Here is a 27,309-nt window from a genome sequence, read left to right on the forward strand (position 1 = left end):
GCTTTAGAAATTCCAGCTACCACCCATTATCAGTTGTCAAACAAAAATATCATGTCATAGAATAAAGAAAATATAGGGTAGTATTTTTTTAAAGCACAAAAGAATAATTTAAAATATTTTGTGCATTTACGGTTATAACTTGAGCCAAAAAAAGTGAATTAAGTCATGATAAAGGAATAAAATAAGCAAAATCCTAAATATATGGTTTTATTCTTTTTTACAAAATCTTATCCAATTCCTGATGGAAATATTTAAATAATAATCACATGCTTAATAAACATTTAAAGAGTAAATAAATAATTGTCTCACATTGCCTTCTTAAGTTAAAAAAATTATGATCGCCTGTCAATTTATTTGTTTATTTATTTATTTATTTGATGTTCATTCAAAAAAATGATGTTCAGCTCCTACTAGTCATGAACGCCATACTGGACTATAGAGATAAAGTGAAGAAGGCAGACACAGACACTATATGGGGTACACAGACAAGAAAAGAGACAAGTACGCCATAATGTAATAGGCCTTGTTTGAAGAGAGCATTTAGGAAGGGATGCAACCCAGTGACCCAGATATGAAGTACCAGGGAACTCTCTCCAGAGGTACAGACTTTTAAACGTAGTCTAAATGAAGACTAGTAGCTAATGGAATGAAATGAGGAAGGGGTGAGTCAGGTGGGTAGAGAAGAGTGGAGAAAACAAGAAGCAGGAAAGGAAGAAAAGGAGGGAGGGAGGGAAGAAGGAAGGAAGAAGGAAAAGAGGAGAGAAAGGAGGAGTGTGAGCAGGAGGAAGAACACTACCATGGGACCACTTAGTGATAAAGCAGTAAAAAGGAATTCATGTTTTCATTGTTTTATTTTCCTGCAACCACAGATTTGAATCAATTCCATGAGGTCCTCATAAATCTACAAAACATATACTTACGATGCCTTGGCTTTCTCATTTATTCTCCCTTAATTAATCAAGGTTTACTTGTAACATTTATTACCATTCTAAAATTTATTTAAAGATGAATTGTAATTCTTTAAAAGAATCAAAGTTTTCTCTTAAATAATATAGTGAAAGCTTTTAAATCTTAGTTCTTCACTTTGCTGAAACATCTATAAAATGAGTTAACAACCAAAATAACCTGGAGGAAACAGCTTTGCCTTATGTTAGAATAATTTTATACTTGAATAATACTTTTAGATACCTCTAGCTTTTATATAATCATCGTATGATGTTTAGAGAATTTGTAATTACCTAAACAACTTTACTTCTTAATACTGAAATCAACTTTCCAATAAAATTAATTGTATTGTAGGTATTATTTAGATTGTTAGATTGTATTCATTATGCTCTATGTATGGATTTTGATCATTTTTTACATGTCTTTATTGTTAAAATAATTTTTAACAATCAATGACCATATTATCTGGTATTGGTATTAGTATGTAATCTCAAAAATACTAAATCATTTCAAAATATATAAAATTTCACCTAGTATTTTATGTTATTAGTGCCTACATAAGTTTTACAGAAAAAAAAAATCCAAAAACGTTTATTGTAAAACCAATAAAATATTACACAAAGTTTGAAAAGTATAGAAGATCACTCAAAAACCTACCAATTTACTGGAAGAGCTACTGATATTTTACCCATTGTAAGATATTCACAAAGCAAGTGGAAATGAAGTGTGTGGTGCAATCAGGCAAACATATTGCCCAATATCTTTTTTCTGCCTGTAGCTCTGACACCTTAATCTCGTTCTATAACCCTCTCTCTGGCTTCTGTCCAGGGCTTGATGCCAGGACAGGCACATTTCTACATGAAACAATTTACAAAATAAGCTCCAGAGTCTCTCACATCCCTTTTGTTTGCTGGAAGTGCCATCCTAATATCATGGACATCTGGATTAAGGTCCTGTGGAGACAGCACACATTATAACAGTTTCCCCTTCACCAGCACCACCAAAAAGAAAAATATAAAATGAAATCTGTTATGACTACATGCAACATTGAATGACTAAGTCTTAATTCATATATTTCCAGCAAATAGCATCACAATGTTGAATGGCCATTGGCTCATCAAAAATATATTTTTAAAAAAATCTGAAGTAATCATTAATTTATATAACAATATAAGATTTTACTCTGTGAAATCTAGTATTTCCTTATGCTGAACACTATTTTTATTCTCTCTATTATATTGTGTTTCTCTTTGATATTGAGAGAAGTGGTCATTTTTTACTTTGGTATATTTATCACAATTATTCTAATTTCTACTATTTTTTTAATACTAAAATTCCCACAGTTATGGGTTGAAATCTAAAGGTTCATATCAGACTGTTATTATGTGAATGTTTTTAGAACATTCTTCCTCAGTAAATACTGTAACTATTTTCTCTATACTCACTGAATAATTCCAAAAAGGGGGTACAAAGGAGAGACACAGTTAAATTCATGATTTTTCCCCTTACCTAACCTACCTTAATTCCCAATGCCATCTTTTCTTTTATATTTAATCTGTGAGAAAGCTACAGCTGTCAACCAATCTCCTTCTCAGCTCTGCTCTTACTCTTTATATCTTCCTGACCCAATTTTTGCATCCCTCTGTTCCCTAAAAATTTCCAGGACATAAATGAGGTCCTGTCACTTCTTTACCAAATGAGAATTAACTTTTTGGAGGACAATTTGGAAATATCTGTCACAATTTAAAATTTTACCACACCACCTTATTTCTAGGAAATTATCTGACAGAATACAGCATATAAAGATTATGTGTGTGTGTGAGTGTGTGTGTGTAAAGGCTCTCTCTCTCTCTCTCTCTACACACACACACACACATACAATCTGAGTGTTGTTGGTAATAGTAAGAAGTTAGAAAAAAATCGTAAATGTATTTCATAAGAAATTGTATAAGTAATGATGGCATAGCCATACAATGACATATTCAGATAAAAACATATTGTGTATCCCACTGTGTTGAGTTGAAAAATACCCATGATAGATTGTTTAGTGAAAAAAAGTTACAGACCAAAATATAATATTTTTTCATTTATATTATACATACTGTATGAAAAACTTCCAAGGGAATATGCACCAAACTATGAGCAGTGTTGATATTCAGGACGTAAGATTATATGGAAGAATTCTATTTTCGGCTTTATTCACTTTTATATCGTCTTTTTTACAAGTCAGCAAATATTTCTTGATATTAAAAACTACTATTAAACTGTAGTAATTATAAAATTTGATACTAGCTTGGTAATAGAAAGATAAATTTCAAAGTTATGCCTGATCATATATGGAATTTTGTATATGATAATGCTGGCATTGTAAAATAAAAAAAAATATTGGTTATTCAGCAAATAGTATATTTGATTATTCATTGAAAAAGCAATTAAATTTAATAACTATTTCTTTTCTTATTTCAAAGCATCAAGTCATTTCCAGATTCATCAGAATTTTAAACTTAAAAAACTAAAATAAAAAAGTTCTCGATTAAAAAATAGGTAACCTTTGACATTAAAAGTATGTCAAAAAATCCAGAAACACTGAAATGTTAGTATTCATTTTCTGAATGGGCAAAAATCAGAGGGCTTTACATTTATAAATAAAATATTATAAATATAAAATATACATTATGTATCTCATTTCACTTTAACAATCAATAGTTTATTAATAATCCACGGTGCAATATTCTAAGTTCATGTTTCCATTTTTTTTTTTTTTTTTTTTTTTTTTACTAAATTCAGTTCAATTCATTTGAAAACAAAAGATCCTTAATATTCCCATCAGGAAGTCTTAGAGATTTGTAAACATATTGTCACATTCTATTTATCTCTAGCAACCAAAAAAAAAAAAAAATTTAAACTAACACTTTCTAGACAACTTTATTTTTCTTCACTGCTTCCGTCAGTACCAGTATTGACCTCCTTTCTAAAAAACTTTACTCAATGAGTTAAATAAATGTATACTATATGCTGTGTAATTGTAAAGTTGCAAAGAACCAAAAGCTTGAATGAGATATGGAATTTGGGTTGGTTCCTTTCACTGGTGAAGTGATTCATCTCCACCCATCAAATTTAAAGTCTTTGAAAATTCAGATTCTTAACTCCCGAAAAGTTTTCAAGAGACAATTTGGCAATACCTATAAAAAATTATAAGTGCACATACATTTTATATTTATTTAAAGAGACAGTATGCTTGTGTTTGAAATTTTGTCAAAGGAAATTCATGAAACCCTTAATGTTGGTAAAATTAAATTTAAGTGAGTTTGGAAGATGAGATCGTTTGGGAGACTTTTATTTTCAAGAGCTTAGCTAACTTTTATAATTAGAAAAGTCCTGCTTCAATAAAATTACAATTGTTTACAAGTCACATACTATCGGGTTGCTTATAAATAGGAAAATCCAAATTTTCTTTATATCAATTGAACACCTCTTAACCATTAGACTAAAAATATATGACCACATGCCTACCCTCTGGGAGTTTATTATTTTGTTGGGAATGCAAGGCTTCCTGTTCGGTTGCTCACAGGTACCATTACGCCAGCGGGAAGGTGGCTCGATACCTAAGATGGCCGACGGCTCACGATCAGGGTTGCAGCAGAGACTTCCCAGGCGGCGAGATCAGCCAAACAGAGAAGTCCCTGCCCTGTAACCCCACCAACATCCTGGGCCAAAACCTTTAAAAACCGTGCCTATACCCCAGACACATGCAACTTCTCTGGCCCCTTTCCCCGGGACCAGTGAACCTCGCCCGCAGATCCTAATAAAGCCTGTTTTATACTTCGCTTTGGCTCAATCTCACCCTCATTTTCGTCTCCTCTGGCCGATCACTTCCAAATAAATCAATTTGAGGAAAAAACTGAGACAATCTACTGTAACTTTCTAAATTGACTATCACCAAATGCATATGGGTAAAATACAAAAAGTGGTAGTTGCAGTTGTCTGAAAGGAAATATTAATATTTGGGAAGCAGGAGGTGACATGGTAACATATGATTAATAGGTCCAAAGGAGAGAAAAAATTTTCTAGAGGGAAGATGTCAAAAGAGCAGAACCCTGGAAGTGGCAGTAATCAGGGCACATGCGAAGGCTGGGGTACTTAGATGGAGAAAGGAGTTTGGCAGGAGCAGAACATGGGCCTTCAGAAATGATATTTAAGGATATTTCTAGAAGAGTCTTTTCTTGCAGAAGTTTTCAGAGTGTAGCCTCATGATTCTAAAATCGCCGAGATAATTCCTATAGAAAATTGTTCACGATAATTAAATAATATTATATTAGAAAACAATATCACTACCAATATCACTACCAATTTATCAGCACTGACAAATCTACAGCTGTTTGGCTTGGGAGAAAGGTATGAATTGAAGTTTGAGGAGGGGAGAGAGTATAATAAACATTTTGAGATAGCAGCATGGTAAAATGAAAGGAAGCAGGACCAAGATTTGAAACTCCAAAGTGCCAGCTCTGATCTGTGTTCATGAATACTCACTTGTCCACACTGATTCTCAACGTAGACATCTATAAAATGCAAAAGGGATGATTTCGAGGATTCATTTGATATGTAGGTTATAGAAACTCTCTTAAGGATTTTCACATGCAAAAGAATATATATATATATCAGCTTCGGTGGAAGAATTCAGATATTTAGGTAAACAAAAGAGAGAGAGACATTTTTAGCTTCGTATGAGTATATTAGTCAGGGTTCTTGGCTGTAAACAACACACAATAGCTCCGGTAATATAAGTGAAAAATATAGTGTATTGAAAAGAAGACCTCATAGCATCTATGGGAAGATCAGAAAACCAAGCTCAGGTAGGAAAACAAAGAGGAAAGTCCTGGACAAAATTCCTCTTTCAGGCATAGGTCTTAGAACACTGCCAAAGGCAGCGTTGTCATTGGACTTTCTGACAAGGACCACACTGGAAACATACAACAGCGGCCACAAATAATCTCCAACTTTGAATTGTGCTGCAGTCCTTCGAAAGTTCCTGGCTAGTGGAGGCATCTGACTGGCTCTGCTTTACACCATGTGTTCATGCCTAGAGTTCAGGATCTAAAAAGAGAAGAACCTTTGCATGCAGCTCAATAGCAGGAGACAGAGCTTTACCTCTCAACTAGCTTGGAATTACTTTCAGATAATAAGGATATATAGATACTGTTCGAAATGGTCTAATAAAATCTATCTAAAATGAGTGGATTGTTTTTGGAGGTTATAGCAGGCTGAATGATGGTCCCCCAAAAGACGTGCCCATGCCCTAATCCCCAGAACCTGTAAATGTTACCTTATGTGGAAAAAGGTCTTTGAAGATGTCACTAAGTTAAAGATCTTGAGAAGAGGACTTAATTCTGGATACACTGGTTGATTCTGAATCTAATGACAAGTGTCCTTTTAAGAAACACAGAAAGAGAGAGAGTTCTGGTCAAAATGGCAAAATAGATTAACCCTGTGCGTGCCTCCTCCCATAACCACGTTAAAACTACAACTAAATTATAGAATGATCAACCCGGAGAACCATCTGAACACTAGCTGAACATAACTCCTTTAACTAAGAATTCAAAGAAGAGGCCACATTGAGGCTGGAAAAAATAAATAAATAAATCACACCTGCATACAAACAAACAAACAAAAAAACAAAACAAAAACAAACAAAAAACACACACAGAAGATGATGTGAAGACAGAGGCAGAAATTGAGGTGATATGGCCACAAGCCAAGGAAACCAACCACAACCAGAGACTGGAAGAGGCAAGAGACAGATTCTTCCCTGGAGTCTCTGCAGAGAGTGCAGTTCTGCTGAACACCTTCAAGTTTCTGGGGTCCAGAACTGTGAGGTAACAAATCACTGTTTGTTTTAAGCTACTAAATTTGAGGCGATTTGTTACATAAGCCTCAGGAAATTAAGGTTGTGTTAGTGAGACTTGCATTGTATTTAACAGGCTGGATTCTACTTCTGAGATCAATACTTTAGAGACAACTCTTGCTCAAGGTGAGAGGCTGAATTTAGTAATAACTTATGTTCTTTTCAACTCTAGGGTTCTGCACTTCTAACTTCCACATAGCTATCTCACTAAGATTATAGCCTCCTCCTGTTGTTTATTGTACCATTTCTGTGCAATTAAAACTAATGACTAGAACATTAATCTTTGACTATTGATAGAATATTGGAGATTTTGTTTCCAAAGTTGTTTATACATAAACTTGATCTATTACTTACACTCTCTTTTCCTTTTTCTTTGGTTGCTTGGTTTCTCTGACACAAAAGTTTGAATCAACTGATATGAAAAAAAATTAAGGGTTCAGATTATGCAGCTGTCATTTTTTCATGCTCTTTGGGAATATTTTCTGGAAAAATAAATGGAGTTGGGCTGCTACGGTTGTTACCAAATCATGAAAATCCCCTTATTGCACTTTGAATCATCCTGAGACACACTTATTTTTATCCATTTTCTTGATGTTGTCATAAATCAGGCTTCATCTCTGCATCTTTGTGACTCATGTCTCATCTGCATAAATAAATATTGAGAAACAGTGAGTACAAATTTCTCTGTGATTTTAAACAAGAAACTTAAGCAGGTGACAAGGCAGTCTGCTTAACTGGAAGATAAAGTCCATTGCACTAAATCTAATCTGACTTGACGCTTTTTTTCACTCTTTCTCCAGATATTAAAAGTTAGTGATTACATAAAACCCTTTGGAAAATTTTCTGGGTATTTTTAACAGATTAAAATTTTTACATCTCTATTTAGAATATCTGATGATATTTTATGGAAGTACCCTACTTACAGCTGAGCATTACATAATTATACATGTTAGTTTTAGTAATTACAGATCAAATGTTAGTTTTAGTAAACAAGCCTTACAAATATCGGATTTTATATATAAAATAATTTGTAATCACCACTAGATGCCAAAGTGGTGCCATGTGAGAGATCTCTGCTTTGTTGTAATCTTGCCCACTCCTACTCTTAATCCTGTCACCTTCCATTATCCCTGACCTATTCAAGGGGATATACACAGCAACCACAACAAGGAAAGTTCTGTAGTAAAGTTATTAACATAGTGCCGTGGGGGACCAGGAGAGGAAGAGGCTTTCCTTATGGAAAAGACTAGAGTGAAGAAAGTCATAAGCAGTCATAAGCAGGACTTCCAACAAACAATGTAGAGGGCAAGTGGGTTTCATAACATAAAAGAAGAGCCCCGCCAAGAGAGTATATTGAGACAAGATTTGAAGATACGAAGATACGGAGAGAAGGAGGTAACGGGCAATGGGGGCAGGAATTGGATGCCGGGTCAGATTTGGATTTTATTATACAAGGAAAGGAGAGTCATTCAAGCATTTGAGTACAGAAAGAATTTCTCTCTAGAAAGCTCAAATGATTACATATGTAAAGTTAAATTGAAGGAAAAAGAGCCGGACCAGGTTATTCTTTTCAGGTAGAAGATTGGGGAAATGGTATTCTGGAACAATGATAGAAAAGGAGAAAATAAATGGGAATTACCATGAGGAAAACCAGTGGTCCTTCATTAAAGCTAGGAGGTCAGAGAAGAAAAGACAGCAGGTAAAGCATATGTCGCCTTAGAGTCTGTCCGACTTCACAATTTCAGACATGATCATTCCAAAGAGCTGAAGAGCTGTCTATTCTTATGCTAAAATAAGGGGGAGTGAAAGTCTAGTAATATACTTTCAAATGCATCGTACAACTTGAAACACCATTTGAATTAATCCAAGTTGTTCAAAACCAAATCAAATGACAATTTTGCTGCCTTACTTCTTGGGGTTTGTAAGCAGGATAAGCAAACTTTCAATCATCTGTTGTTTTCCTAGCTTGCTAGAAAAAACTGTAGAACTTACCGTACTATGCAATCACTTATTGCTTTATTAATTTTTAGCCCAAAGTAAAGACACTTTATATTGTGTTTATGTGCGTGTGTTTGTATATGGATTAGTGAATATGTGTTGGGAGTGGGAGAAGTGTTTAGCGTGAGGTTTAAATTCTACTTTTCCCAATAATGGCATAAAATGCAGCTGCCGCCTTCCAACCCAGCCCCGCCTACCTTCCCACTCTACAGTTGTCTTTTATTTGCAGCACTTGACTGAGCCAGTCCTAAGTGCCTTTTATCCCAAATGTAGTCTGACCAATTAGCTTTCAGTCTACTCTCTTCCTCCTTCCCCTCTCAAAGGGATGTGCTCTTCCCGGCACATTTCTGTGCAGTTATACGCCCCTTGCTTCCTTTCTATGGAGAGATGAAGGCTGAGCAGCCTATAATCCCCAGTCATATTTGCCACTCCCATTGCTGGATTCTGAAAATGTTTGAGTGAGGTTTCTGTTTGGTTTAGTTAGTTAGTTTATTTATTTATTTATTTAGGTAGCCAGAAACTTTGTGAGGCAGTATTTTTTATTTATTTTATTTTATTACTTTTTTTATTACTTGGGAAAGTGTTTGAAAAAAAATGAAGCAAGAGGTACAGCTGGTATACTTAGAAAGCTTTAGGCCTGTTCTCTGCCAAAAAGAAAAAAAAAAGCTCAAGATGCTTCCTTTGGGAGGAAGACTACCGTGTGGCAAAATTCTGCTCACAGTGCAAGTAATCCCTTCTTTCCCACAAGGGTATCTGTGCCTTCCAGAGCAATGCAGCCATTCTGCCTGGCAATGTCAGGTCTCGGATTTATAGTTATATTCTCTATTGCCTGGTGGCAAACAGTGATTTGCAGGCCTAGAATTCTCTTAGTTGGCAGGAAGGGCCACTCAGCTAATTCTCAAACCACATTTGAACAAACAGAACTGTAAATTCTTTTGAAGATGGATTTGCCCCTCCTTTTAAGACCTCCTAGATTTGAAGATATAATAGAAAAATAATAATTCCTTCTCTACCCCCATGCTTTCATGTCTATTTAATAGAATTCTAGTTTGGAGACATCATTCTTTAGAGGTTTCACCAGCTGTTTGCTGTCCTGGTAGCCTTTTGGAAACAGAGTGAGGATACCAGATGCAGAATGACATCTCCAGGAGAATGATGTCGTGATAATCCTGAGAACTGCTAAGTGGTCTTAAGAGTCAGGCTAAGGATTCCTCGAGAGTCTTTAGAACTAGAAATGATTTTTGAGAGTAGATCAGGAAAATAGTACATGCAGTACAAGTGCTTTGCCAATAGCAGGAGACAAAGGCTATTGTGTTGGCTTTGCCATCAACAAGCTCTATGACCCAGGACAAGTCTCTGAAACTTGAACCTTCTGAGTGTCAGTTTCCTTGAATATAAAAGCTACACTAAATCAATAGTTCTCCCCTCAGAGGGTGCAGAATATTATGGTCACCCAGAAGTGTGTGTTTAACACTCATGCCTGGCACCAAACTTACAAGGATGTCAGAGTTCAACAAAGAGGAAATTAAGAAGCCAGAGATAAATGTTTGAGTTTCTGAGATGTTTTGACACAGATTATTCCCATCTGCATCCTCACTACTTCCTGATAGCGAATCTCTGGGTTAGATGATTTCTAAGATTATTTTTGTCTCTAACATTATATGACTCTACCTGAGTAAAAAAAAAAAAAAAAAAGAGAGAGAGAGAGAGAGAGAGAAATGCATATTAAGACAACAGTGAAATACCAGTAGACACCTATTAGAATAACCAAAATCTGGAACACCAACAATACCAAATACTGGCAAGAATGCAGAGCAACAGAAACTCTCATTCATTGCTGGTGGGAATGCAAAATAGTATAACCACTTTGGAAGACAGTTGGACGGTTCCTTATAAAACTAAACATACTTCTACTGTACTATCCAGCAATCACACTTCTTGATATTTACTCAGGTGAATTTAAAATTTATGTCCACACAAACACCTGCACATGAATAATTATAGTCTCCTTATTCATAAACGCCAAAACGTGGAAGAGGCCAAGATGCCCTTCAGTAGGTAAATGAATTAATAAACTGCGGTACATCTAAACATTGGAATATTATTCAGTGCTAAAAGGAAATGAGTTATCAAACCATGAAAAAAAAATAGAGGAAACTAAAAAGCAGATTATTAAGCAAAAGAAGCCAATTCGGAAGGCTACGTACCATGCGATTCCAACTATATGGTGTTCTGAAAAAGCCATAACTATGGAAACAGTAAAAACATCAGTGGTTGCAAGGACTAGGAAGACAGGGGTGAATAGGTGGAACATAGGATTATTAGGTCAGTAAAAATACTTCATATGATGCCATAATGATGAATACGTGTCATCATACATTTGTTCAAACCCACTGAATGTACAACACCAAGAGTGAACCCTAACATGAACTATGAACCTTGGATGATAATGATGTGTTGATGTAGGTTCATTGATGTAGGTACCACTCAGCTGGAGGATGTTGATAATGGGGGAAGCATGTGTGGGAATAGGGTGCATATGAGAAACCTCTGTATCTTTCTCTCACTTTTTCTGTGAATCTAAAACAGCCTTAAAATTTTGTATCATGACTTGGATCCATTGAATTACTCAAGAACACATGTGATGACTTGTTCCTAAAGCCGTGTAACCTTCATCTTGAAGTAATGCAATTGAGGAAATTAGAGGTCTCAATGCGAAGTGCTTTATTATATAAATGAATTAAAAGAGAAACCACAGGAAGGAAAAGAATGAGTCTTAATAATGGAAATGCCTTATGTATAAACACAGAGAGAAAACTTTTACAAGGAAAATTAATGCAGCTCAACTATTAGTAGAGCAACTTGTATGTGATTTTTAGTATTCAATATTTTTAAGTGTGTAATTTTAAATGATAGGGTTGTTTTATTGTCATACTTATAATCTGTCAAGAAAATGCACAAACACAAACAATTATCTATTAAAGTTCTTTAATGATAGTACTCTGAAATGATTTCCCTTTGAAAATATAACATGCATTGCATTAGACTTTCAAATGAGTTAACTTCCCATTTCTTCCTACTTGCACATTTGGGTTGAGTTCTAGCTACTCTAAAGAGAGGAAAGTGAACCCCATAAGGATAATTTGGAATAATATTTTGTGATAATCTATGTGAACTTTTATATTCCTTCTTCTCTTTCCTCACACCCAATCTCTTTTCTCCTAAAGGAATTGGAAAGAAAAAAAAGGGCTGCCCTTAGAAACAAAACATCCATATAATTATCAAAATGGTAATGATTCCTTTAATAAACATCGAGAGTCTATTTTTCATCAAGTACTGAAATAGGCATTAGAAATATAAAGTCAAATAATCCATAGCCTTGACTCTGAAGATGTATATATTTTAGTAGCAGCAGCAGCAAAGTAAATTATTATTTCAGTGATAGGATAGCTGTCTTCAGAGGATAATATGGAAGCACCTAGGAGAAGCTTCTAAATTAGATTTGGAGATAAAGCAGGGCTTTTTTGAAGAAGTGATGCTCATCCTTTTGAAGAATGTGTAGAAGTCAGCTAGACAAGAAGGATGAAAAGAGAAGAGAATGAGAAAAGTTTTAAAAGAAGGAAACAGCATTACCCATTGTTTCTGTACTAAAGAGACTTGGGATCATGAAATAAATTAACTAAGGAAAGAGGCAAGACGCTTAAAGATACACTAAAGCCATGGGTCTTAGGCTAAGATATTTGAACTTTATTCGTCAGGCTATGGAGAGATGTTGAGGATTTTCAAATAAGTTAATGACATGTTTGGGCAAGTACTTTATAGCAATTGTTCTCTCGGCATTATAAATAATAGTTTAAAAGAGAGGCAAGGATTTTAATTAGGTGGTGAATGCAATAAGTCAGGCGTAAAGGGTGAAATCCTAACCTACCTAAAGTGATGATGCTAAGATAAAAGAGGTAAGTAACTAAATTAGAAGTGTTAAAGAGGGAGAATTTAAAGGCAAGAGGTATGGGGAAGATATAAGCGTGGCATTGGTTTCTGGCTTCACCAATTGGTTAAGTAGTGATACTATTCATTGGTTGATATAGAAAAGTGAAAAGTAACCAATTTTATGGAAAATTGTTTGAAAGTATTAAGTTTGAGGCTTCTGTAAGACACACAAGTAGAGAGAAACAAAACCATAAAGATGAGATTTACATTTTCTTTCATATATTTTTTCTATTTTCCAAGTTGCATGTAATGAATAAGTATTATTTTTATTGTAAATAAACTTCTTTCTAAAAATAAAATAAAAACTAATAAGAAAAAAAAGAAAAGTTAGTATGGTCAAGAATATAGAGCAGTAAAGCAAACTTAAGAAAGTGTCCACTTGTTTGGAAATGTGGAAGTCATCTGGGGATTTTGCCAGAAGTCCCTTTCTTTGATGAGTAGTGTTGTAAATGGGCTCAGAAAAAGTAGAGATAGTAAGTACAGGGAATGCTTTCAAAAAGCCTAACTGTAAAAGGAAGCAGAAATATGGACAGGAGCATGAAGAAGATAATAGTTCAAAAGAATGTCTAAAAATAGAACTATCTCAGCATGTTTATAGCTGACAGGAAAGAGCCAATATAGGTTCCAAAGTATAAGACAGGGCAGGAATAACTATTGGAGTGATACCTCTGAAGAGACAGTAAGATGTTGAATTTGAATATTAGGTGAAATAATAGCCTTAGACTAGAAAAGACTTTACCTAAAGTAAGAGGAAATGAGAAAGGGATGAGCAGAAAATAAAGAGACAAAAATTAAACACTTGCAATAGCCTCAAGTCTTTCTCAAATTCCATTCAGATAACAGTGAAACTTTTAACATAAAAAGTATAAAAATCCAAAAGGCAGGTAAACATCAGAAATATATTTTGGAAATTGAAAAGTAGATGGGTGAGTGGTGAATGATTTAGCAAACCTGAGAAATTTGGCAGTGAAGAAAACTAAAAAGTAACCCAATGTAAATCCCCCCCACCCTCACCACCTCCCAATCCCCACCCCCCCACCACCACCACCACCCTGCCTACGGAAGACTCAGGAATTAGAGGAATACACTTGCAGAATGCTAGCAATATGGGATATTCCTCCAGGCAAGAGTTTGAAAGAGTCTTCCCCAGGGAATCTGGCCCACCTACAAGGGAAAAAAAAAAAAAAATACTGACATTGAGGATTCCGCAAGAAAATGGCCAGCCAACTCACTCTACAATGAAACCTCTATTAATAAAATTTCACCAAGAGCACAGAGATACCCAAAAAAGAAAACTGGAAAACAATCTTGAAATTTAAAATAAAATAATAGAAATGGAAAACTCAATAGAAAGATTGAAAGATAAGGTGAAGAAAGCTAGAAATCAGAAGAAATCCAGACAAATGGAGAAAATAGAAAAGAAAAGAAAAAAATGATAAGAAAATTAGAGAACTAGTCAAGAGAGTCAATGTTCATAAAAGAATTCTGGAAAGAGAGATGAGGATAGGAAAATGACATGGAGAAAATCAAGTGAATAAGACAAGAAAAATGTCCCCAGAGCTGAAAAATATGAGTTTCCAGATTAGAAAGATTCAGTAAGTGCCAAGTTCAAGGAATGAAAATAGAACCCACTGGTACATTTCATAGGTAACTCAAAAGGAGGAGGTGGAGGGAGGAGAAAATGAGGAAAAGGAGAGATTTTTTTTTTTTTTTTTTTTTTTTTTTTTTTTTTTTTTTTTTTTTTACACAGAGCAAAGGAAAAACAGGTTACATATAAACGATTAGAGATTTAAATGGTTTTGGACTTCTCAGCAGCAATGTTGGAAACTGAAAGACATGGAAAATGACTTCAAAATTCTAAGGAAAAATAATTTGCAGCCAAGAATTCTAAACCTGGCCAAACTATCAAGTATGAGAATAACAGCGTTTTCAGATGTGCTAGGTCTCGGCAAAGCTGACAGCTGCAGAGCAGGCATAGCAATCAAACAAGCCAGACTGGAACTGGTCGGATGCTCCAAGAATGACTTATCCAAAAAGAGGAAATTAACATTAGGGTCAGAAGGGATTGAAAGGAGATTTACACAACTGGGAAGAGGATAGGGAAAACCAAGCAGATTATTATCAGTTCTAGAAACACAGAAGACATGTGTTTTAATTGCCACATACCCATTGGTGAGGGAGAAATGCCCATCCTGGGGTTATGGGATAACTAAACACACAACACCCGACACTGGGCAGATGTGATCAATAGCAGTTTGTATAGCAAACACAGCCTGGGGGAGGAGGAAGGACATCACGTGCCATGCAGGCCACACAGAGGTTGTGCACAGGAGCAGAGGGAACCACCAAAGGCTGTGTGTGGGAGGCAGTCTTTATATTATCAAGCGGGTAAGGTGACCCCTGGGTCCATGGGAAGATGTGATTAGCTTGTTTAAATAATTCCAAGTGCTAGCAGGGAACTGAAATTCATTACTGAAGAGTAAGCAGAAACTACACCTGGTCCCCTAGATAAGGAGGGTTGTTTGACCATGGAACAGTGTCCGTGAGGACAACATGGGGAAGGTAAAGGACGTCAGACCAGATGAGGTGCTCCCGGTTTCACCAGATGTTAAGGCTGCACATAATACTAGGCCTTTTTCTTAGGCCTTACTCCACAGTGCTCAGGAAAGGAAAAGTAATTATAATATACCTGTGGCTTAGTCATGATTGGCATTTACGTTTTAGAAAATACAGATGAATGTAAACCTGTAGGAGAATGAAGAAAATGTGCTGTATGTGTTGAGGGGGAAAGGGTTTTGCTATGTGCTATAGCTAAACCTCATATTTTATTGTTGGAATTCAATAGAAAGTAGCTAAAATGGACATATCGGTAAGTAGCAATATGTGTATGATGTCTAGGAATAGAGATATATGTGCCCAAAGAATCAGTTGCTTCTGGGGAAGAGGAAATTAGGGATCAGGTCAGGGGTTCCTATGTTTTCATACCTGTTTGTCTCTTTAAATTATGTGATTGAGTAACTCTGAGTAAAATTTTTAAATTTCATTTATTCAAATTAAAGAAGATAAGTTTGTAACTTAAGGGAGAGAATGTTGAAGAATTTATTGTTTGGTGCTGAAAGATGAGCTCTGGAGATCGTCCACAAGGATGTGAACCTTGGCTGTCAATCCCCAGCTGTTCCGCCTTGGGTAAATTCTCCAACCTCTCTTAGCTTCCACTGCTTCGGTCCTCAGATGGAGCAATACAAACCATGTCTACCTGAGAAGCTCTGGTGAAGATTAGATGAGCTGATGTAAATAAAAAACTTGGCACAATGCCTGGCATACAGTAAGCACTCAGCTGATACTAGCAATTATTCAGAAGGACCAGTTTGATTTTCTCAGCAGAGTGGAAAGCAAAGTCTTTTGCAGAATGGGGTAGGTGAGGTGGTGAGGTCGGGAGTTTGAGGAATGAGATGAAAACTTTAAAGAGCTGCTGAGTGAAATGGGACTAGAACTGAAAACAATTGTGGGAAATTGAGAGTCCAGCTGAGGTGAGACCAAAAATGTGTAGCCACTCAGAATACACCACCACCACCTGAGGCAGCGGTGCTGGTGTACAGGCGGGAAAAACCACCGCCTCCTGAGGCAGCAGTGTCGGTGTATAGGCAGGAAAATTGAGTGCATGGATTGATTGTGGACTGAGTTTTGTTGAGCAGAGAGGGCAAAAGACTTAAAAAATAGTGGCAAGAGAGTGATTGAAATGATAGACTGTGGAGTTTAGGCTGAAAATGGATCCTGGCAAAGGTAAAAGTCACCTGATTGATGGAGACGGGAGGTTTTCCTGCAGTCATAGAGGATTCTAAGGAGTATTAAGGGTGCAAACTAGAGGAAAAGATCTCCTGGTTCAGAAAGGAGATCAGAGAGGAGTGTATGGGGGTTTCGGTTTCATGGCTCTGTGGTATGAGATAAAATACATGACATGGAAAAAAATATTTATCTTATGGCATTCTCACAACAAACTTAGAAGAGAAGACAGAGGAAAGAGTAAAGAAAGCTGACATCTGTCGAACGCTTAACAGGTAACTGGGTTGTGTTATGCCTGTTACATATTAATTTCATTTATTTTTCACAACCGTCTTAGGTAAATAATAATATCCCCACCTATAAATGAGTAAACTGTAGCTCAGAAAAATGGAATAATTGACTCCAAAGTCAATGTAACTTCCACAGCACCCAGCTGACAATGAATTCAAAGATGGGCTAGCTGTCGGAACTAGGGAAAGATATGAATCTTTCTGAGGCTCAGTTTCCTCAAAACAAGTGGGCTGAACTAGATATTTTTTAATATATTTCCAGTATTGATGCCCTATACTTCTGAATAACAATGATGATAAACATTGTTTTTTTTTTTTTCATTTGTCAAGTAGAAGTAACAAAATCGACCTTACCTACCTCAGAGAGTTGCTATGGCAATCAAAGAAGATAATGTATGTGAAAGGGGTTTATAAATTAAGACACACTGTATGACTGAGAGTTTAAAATATTTAGAAATGCGGGGGAAAAATGAAAGTCACAAGGAAAAAAATATGGAGACTGAGATTCAAATAATATCTAGCGAACCTCTGCTCTCTCATTTAGGGTCCAGAGACTTTAGGCAATTAACTCCGTGCTTCAGTTTCCTTATGTGGAAAATGGGGATTAAAAGTTAGACTGTCTCACAGATATGTAGTGAAAATTAATAAATTGATTTATAAAAGGTATATTTTAAGAGTTCCTGGCACAGTGGAAGTACTAAAAATATTAATGATTCTCATTAGTGTTGCTATTACTGTTTTCCAGGTATGTTTTTTGTATAAATATATGTAATATATATACTAAGAAGTATATTTTATTTAAAAATTATACCTGGAAAACATATAATAAGTAAGTTACATGATATATTATATTATGTGTATAACATGTAATATATAATAATATATGTATATATACATACAGAAAGAGAGACAGAGAAACAGAGAGGCAGAGAGAGACAAAGAGAGGCTCCTAGAGGATTAAGAAAAAATTCAAAGGGAAAGTATCAAGAGCCTGAAGTGGGGATAAAGATTGAAATTGGAGAAAAAAATGACAAATAGGGATGCTCAGTCTGCTGCCAACACCAGACTAATAAGTGGAAATAATAGGCAGTCACCTGTATGTATGATCTGTGGCGTTCCATAGAGCCTGCTCTGCTGCCTGAAATAGTTCAGTCCTACAGAGGTATCGCAGTGCTCGTGCGTTCTAGAGCCTACCATGTGCTAATGATGGCATCAGGTGCTAGAGAATAAGAGATAAATAAGATAGATCCTTGCCCAAATAGTGTAATGCACCAAATTGTAAAAGAATCAGCTATTTAAACAAATTGCTCCAGTACAACATGGAAACTATAATTTTTTTAAGGAGAGATATTAATTGCTAACATATATTGAATGCTTACTGTGACCCAGGTACTGTGCAAGTGCTTATACACATTGTCTTATTTAATCTACCCAGAAAAGCCAGGATCCCAACTCTAGAATTGGCATCGTTAACACATTTCCCTGACTTGACTAAAAGGACACAGTCAGGAGGTGGTTGCAACAACTGAACTGGGAAGGGTGAGGGCCTGAACTATTGAGATGGTGGCAGAAATGAAGAGGAAATGGGTTCAAGTTATGTTCAGGGAACTAAAATTGGCGGGTCTTGGAAACTGATTAAATATAGTGGATCAGGAGATACTGGAATCAAAGAAGACTTCCAGGTGACTCTGGAGAGGCTTGGACCAGTGATATGAATATAGAGTACACGAACATTTAAATTTTGTTTTCAAAGCTCAATCTTATTTTTAGAATCCCTCATAGATCAGAGACTGCTAGTTTCTGACCTAATATTCATTAAGCCATCTTTTTAACTAACAGAATCTGTACATTATTAGGTGCAGGAAAAGATCTCCAGCCTCCCTTCTCAATAGGAATAGCCAATGAGATGCCAGCAAAATGTATTTGATGCAGCTGCTAGAAAGTTTCTTTGTTCCTCTTACATCTTTCCTAAACAAAATGTGGGTGTGATAGCTGGAGCTTCAGCAAGCTTCTTCTGGGGACCCGAGGTGACCTTGAGGATGAGCACGAAAAGCTAAGGTTAGAAGAGCTGAAGATGGAACAAGAGCTCTGTGCTGTATATACAGTACTTGGCAATTCCTGAGAGGAAATAAGCCTCTTTTGTATCTAAGATATGTATATATAAGATTTTTATTACCAGTAACTAGTTAGTCTTAACTGATATGACTCCCTCACATTCTCTCTACCAGTCCAGGTCGCTAGTCATCGTAGGTCGCTACTCGGACTCGGGGCCATCATTCCAGACAGTCAAACAGAATGTGAAACCAGAACCCAAACTCAAAAGGGCTCTCCCTACTTTCTTTTTGCCTCTCCCAGGTCTCACTTTGCCTAAGGGCTCTTTCATTGAAAAATTTAAGCCTGCCCTCGATCAGTTTTCTCTCCTGTGTGACCACTTTAGATGTCACCAACTGATACAGAAGCAGGTAGAGTTGTGCAGAAGCTGAAGAATTCAATTGGAGAAAGTCGAGTTTAAGATGATTTGAGGAGAGCCGAAGTGTCTTAGTCTCTTCAGGATGTTAAAGTACCATAAGCTGGGTGGCTTGCAAACAAGAAAAAATTATTTTTCACAGTTCGGGAGGTTTGGAAGTTCAAAATAAAGGCGTCGACAGATTCAGTGTCTGGTGAGAACCCACTTCCTGATTCACAGACAGGGCCTTTTCACTGGAACTTCATGTAGCAGAGGGGAGGGATCTCTCTAGGTTCTCTTTTATACAGGCACTAATCCTGAGCACCGCCCCGCCCCTCCTCCACTGGCCCTTATAACTTAATCACCTCCCAAAGGCCTCACCTCTTTAATATCTTGGGGGTTAGGATTTTAACATTTGAATTTTAAGGTGACATAAACATTCAGTCCACTGCATGAAGATTTACAGAACAGAGTTGAATATAAATCTGAAGCTCCAGAGAAAGGTGTTGGCTAGAGGTTAGGTGGGTATTTGGAACTGTGAACATGGGTGAGGTTACCAGAGAAAATGCTAGAAGGAGAAGAGCAGTAAGAGGTGAAAGAACCCTAGAGACACCAACTATGACATGTGGGTGCAAGAGCCCTAACTGGTGACAGAGAAAACCCAATTCAGTCAGTGAATGAGAATGAGTGAAGAAATGTGTTATGAAGGCCTAGGGAGTAAAAACTGTCAAGAAAGATAGATTCCTTTGGTGAAGCCTTCCTTAGAAGTTACGCTCATTTAAATGCAAGCTCTCCTCTGTGAGGGCCATGTCTATGCTAACTCAAGGTTGCTCTGACTGGTAGGTTTTAGTCAAGTCCAGGGAAGGGAAGTGGGAAGCAATGGAACTCTAAATATGAGATAATGGGAAAGAAGTGACAGGGAAGTAAGGAGGAGGCAGTGGCAAGGTAACAAACAGTTTTAGGACTTTCAACTTAACACCATAATTCTTCGAGGCCTCATGAATCCCACTCTCTCACCAGGTCACTGTTTTCACTAATGTTCTATGAGCACAGTGTGCCCTTGTTTGCCACCTTCCAGGAGCCTGTTGTATGAACCAGCAAGCCACAGTCTTGGCACCTGGAGAGCCAAGGCTTCTTTCACCAGAGTTGTTTAAATAAAAAGGTAAGAAAAAGCAGGTTAAAGCACAAGACAAGAGTCTCTGAAGCCATAGATGACCATTTACAAAGTCGTATCTGATTCTTTTTTAAAATTTGTAACAGAATGAATGTTTAACTTAAATGGAAATTGGTAAAAACATTATCCATTTTGATATAGTTATAAGCAATTAGTCTTATAATTTGGTTTTAATGTAGGAAAGAGGCAAAAGAATCAAAATGTTATTCAAGCTACCTTCAGAGACTGTGATATGTGGATCGGCCCTGCAGCCAGGCCAGGAGGACCCCTGCAGAACAAAGGGAGATTTCTGCTGAGATTGCTAACAACCCATTCCCCACTCTGTGGAAGGGGAAATGGGAACAATAAATAGAGTCTTTAAGCGGCACCCTACATAACAAAATTATTCTTTCCCTAGGCTAACACCTTGGGAAACCCATTGATTAAAGGCTGGAAACTGTCAGCAGGCCTTTCAGACTATATACTTTTCCCCTTCCTCCTCACTGTATGTCCATATCAAAGGAAACGGGAACTAAAGGATGATATATCAACTGAATTCCCTAAATGCTCCAGGTCCCTCTCCCCCTCTGAGAGGAGACTACACTCTATTTGTGGAGCGTTCATTCCCCTTTTCAAATAAACTTTCCTCTTGACTCTAACTTTAGGGTGTGTGTTGAATTCTTTCTACATTCTCCTCCAAAGGACCCTCTGCTGTCAGTGCAGGGCCTGGTCTTCCTGCACTCAGGGAAATTAGCCCTGTCCCCCGACAGTTTCAGAAGTCTGTTTCAGTAAATAATTTGGACACTTTGAAACATAATCTTTTAAATTGACTAAGAATATTTTCATGTTCTTTACTAAAACCACCTTAATTGTTACAAGGAAGCATACCCATGTGTAAAACATATGACTGCCCATTTTTCCTAAATAATATACATTATAAACAATAACTCTGTCAGGTGTTTGCTATTTAATGCAGCCTCAAGGTATTTGTTTTGTTGATGATTGTTTTGATTGCCGAAATCCTTTGTTTTGAATCAGATGGAATATTTGTTCATTGCCCCAGAGTTTTATTTGTTTGTGTGTGTTTTCCATTTCTTTCCCTGAGAGAGCTGAAGCTATTTCTGTGAGAACTCAACACTGAATGACTTTAATATAAAAAATCAGATAAACTATCCATCTGATAACTGTCATTTTGGCCTTTTTAAATACATAGCATTGTGTGCAAAGAGTTCTCTGTAAATTCTACTACTCCAAATGTGTGGAATGTTTATAGAAGGGCTTGCAATTATGTTCTAACAATTGAGTCTCGTTTTAAAGATTCATTTTCAGACACTCAGATGCTTGATCATTATAATTGTATTCCACATCTCTGAAGAGTGCCAGATTCATAATAAAACAGGGGAAGTGTGGCTAGAGGCATGCTCTAAAAAACAAAGAAGTATGCCCAGAAACAATGTCCTTTTCGCCGCCTACTAAGCCTGACTGCTGTGTAATCAGGACCACAACACACTTGAAAGAGAAATTGAAAAATTGACCAGATACCTAGAAACTAAAAAGGCTGTTAAAGAAGGTGGGCTCATCAAACAGGATTTTTCTTTTCCACCCAGAGAACATTTATAATTTTTCCTTGTCCAGATAACACAAAGGCTCTTGGTTCTTTTTCATACCTATATTCTACATTTAGAAGAAAATTACTTCACCCTTTAGAATTTCACTCTTTATGTTGTAAATCACAGTGACTAAAGAGGAGTCAGATCCTCTTTGCATGCCTAGACTAGATTTTATCAGGAAATGTTTCATCACATTCTTTTCCTGTCATTAGAGTCAATTATCATGTATATTTATGCATTCCTTTGTATGAAAGTGCAATTTGGGTCTGAAAAGAACTTTACAAAAGGGCATTTTTAATTAGACAGACTATGAGTCTCTGGACTCATAAATGGCTAAATAAAATTATATATACCTATACTGGACAAGCTCACAAAATCGAGTTTCTACTGCTTAGCAGTGCTTAGCTAATAGAGCTGGTGAGCAGTCAGCCACATTCCATTCGACCTCACACATCACCAGCTAAATATCCAGCTGAGCTCAGATCCCACAGGTTATTATTGGTAATGATGTTTAAAGCAAAAATTGTTTGAGCATAGCACTCTGAGTTTCTAATTTGACAGAGCAATCTTGTTGTGACTCGTAAACTTTGCACTTAATATGCTAGGTAGTTAATACATCAATTATGTATAGGGCTGAATGCCATGTTGCTGATTTAATGCCTGACTTGTGTCCGGTCTATGATCAGAAATAAGCATTCCTGAATTTCCAGTGAAAAGAAAAAAAAATTTGCTCTTCCCTCGAATCCAGTCTTTGGCAGATTTCATCACCTCTGTAGTGTTTTTAGAAGATTGTTTTATTCTCTGAGGTGAAAACAAAAACAAACAAACAAAACGAAACAAAACTCTTTCTTTAAAAAGTATCAGAACTTTTTGAGAGAGAGCCTGCCTACTACTGATGAAACTGAAAATGCCTGCTCAACTCTTTCCCTGACAGCTGGGGTGTAGACACCCCGGGGTCCATCCACACAATGTGGACTCCACCAAACCGACCTGCTCCCATTGAACCAGCAGCTGATGACATGAAGGAACAGGGGCCATGCAGAGGAGAGGGAGGTGTGAAGGGGCAAGCAGTTGCTGCAGCTACATCTGGTTTTGAGGACTGTGGTTGTGTGCAGTATTCTGTAACAAAGATATCAGCAGTACAAGCCACAGTGTCCATACCCAGCAGTGGCAGTTGTGAGATTTTCATTATTAGGCTGAAAAACTCTACCAATGTAGGTCCCACCGGTTGTGGGGAAGTGAAGTGAGTGGAGGAAGGCCTGTGAATTAACTGACAGTATACAGATTAACAGGAGGAAATGTACTGTGCATGCATGTGGGAGTGCCCACAGGGATAGTAGCCCTAGGAACAGCTGGGGGCAAAAGTGTATATACACGCTTAATAAAGGAGAAGAGAGCATAGGGTCTCAATTATAAATTTTATAGATATGTTGGACTATCTAGAATAATAAGTACTAAGTATCTTATTCATGATTATTATTTTATAATTATTTACTATATTGTAATACTTACTAATTATTAATGAGAAGGATACTTTAGAGTAGTCTCTACTGATTCACATAAAGGCCAAATTTTATGTAAATTTATAAGTAAAAACAACCTGTTACTAACTTAATTTTCTGTCTCAGGAATTACTTGACAATTCTTTGTCCAAATTTTTTATCGTCATGCAGCCTTGGTTCCTCTGCTACTATTTCTTTGCATTTCACAAACTATACTCACAGGATGCTGCACGGGAATGTATTTAATTTCCTACCTGAGTGTCAGACTGCACCCCCCACCTCCTCACTAAAGCTGCTTAGAAAATTTTCTTTCTTTCATCTTCCTATCTTCCAGAACCAAGAGACTTGAACCACAGGAATCTAATTTCTATATTGGTGACTCACCTCAATCTAGGATCTCATTATTGGTTAGTTTGTCTTTCTATTTTAGCTCGTGAACGGCCTGTTGGTTATTTAATAAGATGGTTCTGAATTTTTGAATTCTCTTTTGTAGTGAATTTGACTTCTTAATATCAGTTTTAGGTCAAATATTTGTCAATTGTTTGGCAGACTTAGTTGTGAGTTGCCTGATTGTGTTGCTATTCAATGTCTGAGAGAATTTTGAATGTTGTGTTGGGTTATTATCTGTAATATTACTGTAATTATTTTAGTGGACTATCTGAGAGTTTCTTAGGTAGCAGAATTGAGACAGCTCTATTAGAAATAAAACCCTTAAATGTGGTTCTTCTATTTCATAACAGAAGAAAGTGTTTCTTCTTAATTGCAATTCTTTTATTTTCATGATTTTCATGTCTCAATGCTGTGTTGACCTTGCAAAATGGCATTTTCTCTCACATATTTTCTAAACGTGTTTCCATAGTGTCTAAATGTGATCCATAGTGCCAAATGAATGACTATATTGAGAATGAGAATGCTGTTTTGAGTGAGAGCTTCTTGCAGGAGTAGTAGAAGTAAGCATAGCCTGAAATCATCTACCAGGTTTCTGATTGCATGATTCAGGCTGAATAAACTGAAAAAGCTTTGGAAATGTTTCTTAAATATATAAAACATCACTAACGTTCAGACCAATAGAATTCGTGCTCAGTCTCGCAGCCATTCTCTTTTGAAATGTGCCTAGGACCATCCTTTCAGGCCTTGAGTGGTCCGCCTTCCTGTGTGTGCTAGGAGCACAGAAGTCAGTCTGAGTCCATTTGACTATCATGCCATCATCAGCTTGTTGACCAAATCAGCAAACTGCCTAGAATTCCAGCAGAAACTGGAAATGTATGTCTAACATTAGCTTGAGCAAAGAGACTTCTTAGTATAATGCCTGGAATTGTTGGTGCCATGATATTTGCCTTTTTCTGTTGAAAGCAGATGTTCACCAGAGCACCCTTCACAGCGATCTGCTGAGCCGGCTTGCCTGACACTATTTTATAGCATAGTCTTTGTGGTTTCACTCTCTGCACATTTGTCCTGATTCTATAACCAACAACTTTCCCCATCTACTCATTATTATTCCTTCGTCTCTTCCAGGGAAATACATTTATCTTTTTTTTTTTCCTTTCCAGATAGGATGCCTTTTTCTGCACCTGCATTTTCTCAGTCACATAACCTATATAATTGATTGTGATCATTATTGTGAGCCTAATTTATACTCTCTTTTATATTTTCCTGGACTTTCTACTATAATTTCAAAGAGTCACTTCTCACATAAAAATGAAAGATTCTTCAATGCTTTGTTTGATTTATAGTTGAATATATCATACATGCGAATATCAAAAAACTGCTGAATGTTATATTTGAGAAATCACAATGGCTAATTTTTAAGCAAAATATTTTGGGCAATGTTAGATTTATGTTAACTCTATGTAAGTACCTGAGTGTCTTCTTTAACAAACCAAGCATTTGTAAAATAATAGACACTTAGGGATGGATTTTGAAAATTTCTCCAAATAATAATTTTCAAATTTAAGTCGTAAAAACACAAGGAATTCTGCAGAGGATTCACAAGGGGAACAGGACTTATAAATCCAGGGCTCAGATCCTCTACCATTCTACAACACACACACACACACACACACACACACACACTCACTCACTCACTCATTCACTCCAAATAGAAAAGATCTGCTGTTATTGGACTTCTGCCTATAACATCAATATAAACGGTTCACCTGCTGTAAACATCAGCATAAAAGTTCACATTATTGGGGCACAATCTCCTCATTGTCCTGTAAAGATTAAAAAAATAAGACCCAAATGGCTTAAATGGTTAACAAGACATTAGTTTCCTGTCTTCTGGTCAAGTAATTTCTCCAATCTCCTTACTTTCTTTTTATATTCCTCTTATGTGTTTATAAAATACATGATCTTTAAGGTTTTTTAAATTTATAATTATTTTAATTTCTAAATTTAAATTTTATATTTTAGTAATATAAGTATTTATTTAATTTACAATGATAGCATAAATAAAGGCAGTTTTAGTTTTATGACATAACCAGAAAGCTCTTGTCACTTCCCTCAAGCACCTAAAACTATCAACATGAAGTATGCTAAAAAAGCATATTAATGTATTCTGGCCTCATCAAAATTACATGCATTTTTCTCATTTTATGTACAGGTCAGAGAACTATAAAATACAGAACAGAGAAAAATTATATGCAAAAATAGCAGGGTTTTATTCTACTCTTCAAAACAATTTACTATGCTTCCTCAGTCATTTTGCAGAGTTTATCCATATGCTCCTCAAGTCTGTTAATAAAATATATTTGACAGTCCTAAAAAAGGTTAAGTATTCCAGAAGTATTTATGGTATGCACTTAAGAAGGTTTTTTGGGAGCTGTTAAGGATAGCACCAAAAAAGGATTAGAAATCCACCGTTCTAGCTAAAAGGATAGGGTTACCTTGCATTAATAATTTAAAAACTGACTTTTCCTTGACGATTTCGTTTAAAATATTTGCAGTAAAAAATAAAGATGGCTCTGAAGTTCCTCAAGGATATGATATGATTAGGACCTTGGGACTATCATTTTAGCCAGGTCTAACTATTGTGACTTCAGACAGACTATTCTACTCTCCTTTCTTCATTTAGAGAGCAATATTGACTAATCTCATAAGATTTCTATGAAAAAATATTATATAGAGAGTAGAAATATTTATAAAATTAGATGCAAAGGAGTCTTATTTAACTATGAAATTTGAATTATAATCACCATAATGACAACTATATTCATGGGTGGTTATGACCAAATAAAGAAAAAGATAGTATTTAAATTAAAAAAAGTGAGAAAGAAGCATACATCCTCTACATTTTGAGAATATTTTTTTAAAAAAAGCAATATGTATATGTATACACTCACACATATATATGCACATGTATGCATATGTATGCATACGTAGTTATGTATACATATGTACATACATAAAAGCTTTGTAACCAGACATGTTTCAAACTTAGTTCCACACATACAAGCTACAGTACCCTATTCAAGTTATTGAACTTCTCTCAGCTTCGTTTTTAAAAATGAAGTTCATAAAAATCACTCAGTTACTGCAAAGGTTAATAAAACCGGATAAGTAATTTTATATATATTTATACATCTGGCAAGTAGTAAACACTGCTTTTCTAAACACACCCCAAAAATGTAACATTATATGTTAGTAAGTTTACAGATCTTGCAGAAGAGTTTGTTCTATAATTGCAACAAA

Source organism: Rousettus aegyptiacus, unplaced genomic scaffold (assembly GCF_014176215.1).
Source record: "Rousettus aegyptiacus isolate mRouAeg1 unplaced genomic scaffold, mRouAeg1.p scaffold_m13_p_11, whole genome shotgun sequence".
Lineage (NCBI taxonomy): Eukaryota > Metazoa > Chordata > Mammalia > Chiroptera > Pteropodidae > Rousettus > Rousettus aegyptiacus.